Genomic DNA, 7,659 nt, shown 5'->3' with positions numbered 1-7,659 from the left:
GTTTTCTGCCTCACAATAAATTAGACCATACACATACATCTAACTCACTCTAAGGGATAGTCATCCCTATGCACACACCAGCATCTGGCATATACCAAAATGATTTCTTGTTTTGGGTTAGAGAGGAATCTAATATCTGGCTACCTCTCCAAACATAAAAAATTTTGAAATATACCAAGGAAATTCCCTAGGGTTAATTATGTCATTACAACAGCTCTCATTGGAGGTGATATTTTCACATAAATATAAAATTCAATCCAAACTCCTTCTAGTAGTTCTGTAGGATATAGGAAGTGTTATAAATAATTTGGGACATTTACATGAATATGAAATTCCGTAAAGCATGTAAGAATTGATCAAAGTCAGTTCTCAGATAATGAAAAATTGACATCATAGGGAATTTGGCAGTGATGATGCTAAAGTGTGTACATCACTATTGTGTAATTTTAAAAATATTGCCAATAATTATTATATTGTGAAACAAATGGGTATTGGTCCCGGTGATTCTAAAAACATTTACTTCCATCTGTTCTTTTTTTCTTGACAGAGTTTCTTAACTCCTAAGTAGCTAGTTAGGTCAGTATTAGGTTAAATGTGTCAGATAATCAATAAACTGATATCTATAAAAAGGTGAATTTCTTCTAAATACTATCATACAAATATCATAAGCATTATATCTTCAAAATGAAGGACCCAATCAGTTGAACAATTGTATTTTTCAGCTCAATATCAGAAACTGTCTTTAATCCATAGGAATTCCTAATTTGATAATTCTTCCTGAGAAGCTTTCTCTCAAATGAAAAAAAAAAGTTATTTTTACTTAATATTTCTCATATTAAAGTTGTAAAAGTTTAAAGAAATATACACATAGAAAAGTTCACATTGATATTTTGCTGACAAATAATATTGCAAAGATTGTAAAATAACTTGTAGGGAGGCAATTTTTAGTGCAAAATAAAATTTTTGTTATGCAGAGAATTCAAAGTGCCAACAACATAATATAAGTAATCCTACTTTCCAGACATAATTAATAGGAGCATTTGTTAGAGACATATGTACCTGTTTTAAGATATTACCTTGAAAAAATATACTTTAAATTTATTGCCTCCTCGTATTTATGACTTATTTTTGTCATAATTCATTATCATTCTACTTCCTAGGAATATTGGTATTTATAAAATGAGATGATTTCTGAGAAATTTTAGCTCACCAATCCACTCACTATTCCCTGACCTGGAAGGGAACAGTGATTTGGGGAGTGTATGGAACTGCAGGTCATCAGAACTGAGGGCAAGATCAGATTTAACCTGATGCGATATGTGTCATTGAGAAATTATTGTTTGCTTATACATTCCAAATAAAAAAGAAATCATAACTTACTTAGTAAACAAGCCAAAAATTTTAAGAAAGGAAACCCAGAAAATAATACATAGTAGTAGAACAAATAACTTCCAATTTGTAATTTAAACCTATCACAGCTGTATTTCCAGCAAAAGAATGGGAGAAGAAATTTACACACAAACAAAATGTGGAAAAAAAAATCTGTGATCAGTAGAACTGGCCTAAAGCAAATAATGAATGGTGTTTTCTGGCAAGAGAAATATTATCTTAGATGGAAAGTTCAAAAGACAGAAAAGAAGAAAAAGCAAAGAAATATACAAATATGTCTTTGTTGACCTTAAATTTGGGTTTCTACCCTCTTGTTCCAGTTTTATACCAGGATTTCCATTGGCAAATTTTCCTCAAATGCTCAAAAATATAACAACATATCCTCTTATTTCTTTCATGTGGAAAAATATTCATGTTTTCTCTAAGTCTTGAGAACTGTTACAACCGTATTTCCATAAGACTGGTGATATTCTATTAATATTATCAGCACTGTCAACAATAACCATCTTCAACATGTTGGCTGTTACTCTCCAGAGCTGCTCCTGGGAGGTGAGATATGATTGATTTTCCTATCTCTCAGAGGGTTGTTATAACATGCCAAATGGTTTGAGGATTTTCCAAGTCTATCTGTAGTATTTCCAATACAACTAGTATTGGAAAATACTAGAACTGAATTTTTAAACCTGTGACCAACTGGATAGAACCTTTTGTCAGAGCACTATCTAAGTAATGCAAAAATGTATCTCCAATACCTACATATCAATCCTGTTTCATATTGAATATTGATATATTCCTGGACTCTCACTCCTTCTAAAATTATACATGTTAAATGTGTAGGCAACATGAGATACTTCTGTCTTCCAGGTGAAATTTTTTTCTCATCAAATATATGATTGTCCTGAACTAAAGGCAAGTTTCCCTCTACTTAATAGTAGAACAAGTTATGGGATTTAAAATGAAATTTGTATTTTAAAGTATAAGGCTTTTGTGTTTGACCCACCATAGGTAGCTAATTATATTACAATATACCTCAGAGGTAAACAGAGAATAATAAGAAAAAGGCAGCATTCTTTATTTAACATGATTTTAATTTCATTCCTCCATGATACATTTTCCCCATTCAACAGAGATATCAAATTGATTACCATCTATGTCTTAAACATAAAGGCATCATCTAACAAACTTCACTTAAATGGATCTGTGTGGTTGTTAATTTCTCATCAAAGAATATTAACTTCTCAAAGCAAAAGTGATAAAGTGGTATGAGCTGATAATATTATCCTTTTAACTTTGCCAATAATAACTTCATTTATCTTCAGAAAAAAATATAATGGTTAAAGTGTGTTTAATCTGCCTGATGTTGTAACTCTACAGAAGGATTTATTCCAGTCCATGTACATTAGGTAAAACACTGTTTTCTTACCTTGAAGAGGGAAGTGCATGTGTATTTTAAAAAATACTAACACCTTTTGTCTTGTATGGAAACTTTCATTTGCATTAGTGATCACAGAGTAAGACATAGAAAAGACATAAAGCTATATTATTGAATTTACAAAGGGAAATTAAATACAAAGTGCCGGTAAGAGTTTGAAAACCAGTAAGAATAAATAAATTTGCAGATAATGAAAAGTTTTCAAACACAGTGTAGCTTACAGTTCTCACAACACTGATGTAAAGTTCACAGGCCTTCACCTCTCATTTCCAATGTAGCAAGGGGTTCTGTACACTGCATATATACTTTATCAGCATGTTAATAATGTAAAATGGGGGTAAACATATATTCACACCAATTTTTAAAGTACTTTAGTTCACAAAAGCCTATTTTAATGTATATTTCTTCTAGTTGTCATTATAAAACACTGCATTCTCTCCTGGGTTTTGAGATGTATATATATTTTTTCAACATTAACCAATATTTCAGTTATGAAATCAATATACCTAGAGGCTTCGAGCATGACTTAAACGACATATGGTCCATACAACCTTTATTCCATTATTATCTATATCTTTTACCTTATTCAAAGATCAAGAAACAGAAATACCTATGTGGATCTGGGGGGGCGGGGGTATGCTTTTGTGCTTTCTTTGTTTGCTACTTTTTCCAATTTGGGCATTATGTCCTCAATTTCCATAGAGAAACATATAAGAAACCTATAGACACCTAAAGTTTATATTTATTATTGGGATGCTGTTTTGGGTATTGTCTGCTGTACTCCAATTTTCTTCTTTTATGATGACTCAAGGGAGTAACTTCCCTTCAAACCTCTGTGTTCATTTCCTGAGAAAATGGTTTATTCTTCTCTTGAGGACATTCTTTATTTGCTCTTCCATCTATAACAATTATACAAGACCTGATAATATTCTTCACCTCATTATCCTTTACCATGAATTTCTTTCTGTTTTTAGCCTCATAACATACTGTAGTTATTTCTGTAGGTCACACTATATATCTTTTTTTTTTAAATTTTGACACACAGATAAAAAGTATAAAACATTATCACCTTTTTTATATTGATAGATGAATAAAGCAGAGACATTATTGAGCACATCCTGATGGGTTGAGGCTACCATAATTAAAACTCAACTTAGACTCTCAAATATAGCCTGGATTCTATTTCTCCCTAGGAAGCTAGAAAGAGAGTCTGTATGATGCCAATGATAACAACAAGGAGAACAAAAACACAAAGCTGGATATGCTGCAAAATCACAACATATTTTGAAACCCTCAGAAGCTAAACTACAGTCCAACCCAGAAACCTGAAGTTTATGGAGAGGCAGCATTGCAGAGTATAAAACCTGAGGCAAAGCATGGAAGAAAAGAGTAGATGCGATTTGTATAGGAAGAAAGAAAGCAGTTACACATTTTAACAAATTGCTATTTTCTGTCTCTTTGTCAGCATGATAGGAAATTCCGGAAAAACAAAAGGAATTCACCCTCACTCACAGTCTCTTTTCCTTTGATCCTTCAGTGGGCACTCACAAGAATATTAGAAAGCAGATCTGTGATCCAGAGAAAGTCTCCTGTAATGAATAGCCAACCTTGTCAGAAGGCATGAAGCCGGTCCTCTCTGGCTCCCTTCTCCTATATGCAGCAAACAACTTAAGCCTCAAGAGAAGAAACAGAAAATTTTGTCATGCTTAAGATTCAGAAAAAGATCCATAGTTGATGGGAGATGATGAAAGAAAAATCACTTTACACATACAAAATGAATAGGAAATACTATAACCCAAGACCTACTGCTGTTATAGGTTTAACATCATCAGAAAGGTAGAAGCAGAAACCTGTCTCCCCAAAATGACCAGCCATCAATAACTGACAGAGCTGGTTTGCCCTTGGGAAGAGGGAAAGAAATGAGTCTCATCTTGAAGGAGCAGGCATACAGGGAATAATAAGATCTGTGGATGGGCCAGGACAACAAAGAATCCCCTACCTTCTAACAATGATAGTAACAGACTTCAAAACACAAGCTGAACAAATTAAAAATCATCAACTCTTTTTAGATCCATCAGAGATAAGAGGTCACAGAGCAAACAGCTTCCCCAAACACTGCATGAAACAGCTGAATACAGAGAGGCATACTTCTGGGGACAGAAATCTATGAGCAGGAAGCATCTTCCTGTAACCCTGGGAACTCTCAAACTGTGATTCATGAATGGCTGGAAGCTCAGCATGGAGGATTTTGTAAATTGACATCTGTATGAGAAATGAAGATAGGCCTCAACAGATGAATGGATGAACAAACTGGTATAGGCATACAAGGGAGTATTATTGGCCATAAAGAACATGAACTATCAAGATATCAAAAGTTATGAAGAAATCGTCAATGAATATTCCTAAGTAAAAGAACCAAATATTAATAGTCTACTGTCGCAGTCTGGCTGGGCACAAAATCACGAGCCACTCAAGCAGGAACAAACTTTATTTTTGAAACTGTCGCCAATGCCCCGTATGCTCCCGGGAAGATTGCTGGCCCATAAGGTGTTCTCCTGGACCCCAACAGCAAGTCCTTCCTCTGGAATTCCCTCCTACCGCACTTCCCCAACCAATGGGAACTCGCCAGGATTCCCATAGCAGGCCAAGGTGGACAGCAGGAGTCCAATATCCATATGAATGCAGATCTTTACATAATCATATCATCTCAATGGCTTGCTGGGTCACCTTTCAACCAAAAATACCATGCATCATATTACTTGGCTGTGGCTCTTAGCAGTCTACATACTGTATTATTACAAATATGTGACATTCTAGAGAAAGCAAAACTATGCAGGCTTTAAAAATATCAGTAGCTGCCAGAGTTTTGAGGATGGAGACAGAAGGAAGAGACCTAGGAGGAGGCCACGGATTGCTAGGCTGTGTAACACCTCTTGACACAATTGTGACGGGTGTTATCACACATTTGTCAAAATCCCAGAAAGTACTACAAAAGAGTAAATTAATGTATGATTATTCTTCCATCCATTTTAACAAAAGTGTCACAGTAATTTTAATAATAGGGGAAACTTTATATATGTGTTGTGTATGTGTGTGAGAAAGAGAGTGAAAGAGACGTAGCAAATTCCTAATGCCTTCCATTTAATATTTATTGAAAAATAAAACTGATCTAAATGTGGTCTATTCCAAAAAAGCAAAATAATCTTTAAAAAGCCATAAAGTCACAACAGTCTACTTTGGGATTCGGGATAAGATGATGAAGATTCCTTCTTTCTCATAGTCACATGGGGAAGATAAAAGCCAAGAATATAAAGATTTAAAAAACCTTTCTGGAACTCCAAGCCCTCACTCAAAGTAAAATGTATAGTCGGAAAAATATGAAGCCTTTAGTGAGACAAAGATAGCCATAGGAAAGAGAAATCCTACCCATCTCAAAACCTTAGTACACACACACAAACACACACACACACACACACACACACATTTACTGTTGTTTTAATACAACAAAGTTATGCCCCGTTCCACATGAAAAACCCTGTAGACATCATTTTTCTATGCACTTGGCATCTGCAAGGGAGTCAAAGCAAGGAGAAAGGAAGGGAGGGAGAGAAGAAGGGTCAGAAGAAGGAAGGAAGAACTGAAGGAACAAAGGAAGGAGTAGAGGGAGGGAGGGAAGAAAACATCCTTTTGTTAACAGACAAAGAAAAAAGGAACTATCAAGATTTAAAGATCACTTTCAGGAAAAACTATTTTTTTGTATTATTTTAATTTTTTTATTAATAAAATAGAAACTTAGACTGCTTTGATCTTATAACTTATCTGACCACATACTGGAATGGCAATAGTTTATAAAAAGACTTGGGTGAGAATGTTAAATATATCAGTTTCAACAAAAAATGCAGATGAGGATGTCTAAAGTTCAGTAAATGAAAATTTAAATGGAGAAAATTAAATCTTAGAAATCATAGGAGTCTCTCCCTCAAACAAGCGGGGCCTCCTTTAATTATCTTCATCATAGCCACTTGCAATCACAAGAAAATTCATTAAGATCAATCATGTTGTGTAACCCCTTAGGGAAAAAACGGAGGGAACTCATGGATAATTTTCACAGCTTCATTATAAAGTCCAAGATCAAAAGGATTGTTATCTTCTTTAAACTGGACATAAGATACACACGTGATGGTTGCTTTTGCCGTTACTCTGCCAACTACTTCCATGATTCCAGCAATTTTTCAATCAAGAGGCTACATCAATTCAAGGGTTCCATTTTTTCCTTCTCCATCTGAAATTATAAACATCTTTCCAGTAGGGTAAATCTTTTCCAGCCTCCCTATGAAGCAGATGGGCCAGTCAATGAACTGAGCTAGCATGCTGTCATTGATATAGGCCTTGGGCAACTCCATCAACTCAACCATCCAATATTTTAAATTTAGGACTAATTTATCAAAAACATCTAGTGGAAGATTAGAAAACATGCCTAAAAATAATAATTTTAAATTTCAGCAGATAAATGAAAGCTACAAAAATAATCTAATGGAAATGCTAGAAATAAGATATAGCATTAGAGATGAATATTTTTTCATAAACTTATGTGCAGATTCAAATTAAGAAAAAAAATGTAAGTAAACTTGAAAACAGAATAAGAAAAATTACTTAAACTTAGAAAAATTAGGACTTAAAAGAATTCACAAGTGGTAGACAATACAAAATATGTCCTAACATATTTAGAGTATCAGAGGGAGAAGGTGCAGAAGAAAAGAGGGATGAAGATTAAAACAATAAGTGACACAAAAATTAAATCACAGATGTCAGAATTTCAGAGAATCTAAAGGGGAGAA

The 7,659-nt window shown here is 34.1% G+C and overlaps 1 pseudogene; it reads right to left on the bottom strand.

Annotated features, from left to right (window-relative positions):
- Window positions 1–6,870: 6,870 nt before the first annotated feature.
- On the bottom strand, window positions 6,871–7,236 carry LOC113198772 (replication protein A 14 kDa subunit pseudogene; annotated as a pseudogene).
- Window positions 7,237–7,659: the final 423 nt, after the last annotated feature.

Source organism: Urocitellus parryii, chromosome 3 (genome assembly GCF_045843805.1).
Source record: "Urocitellus parryii isolate mUroPar1 chromosome 3, mUroPar1.hap1, whole genome shotgun sequence".
NCBI classification, from domain to species: Eukaryota; Metazoa; Chordata; class Mammalia; order Rodentia; family Sciuridae; genus Urocitellus; species Urocitellus parryii.
This window is presented reverse-complemented; position numbering and strand designations above follow the sequence as displayed.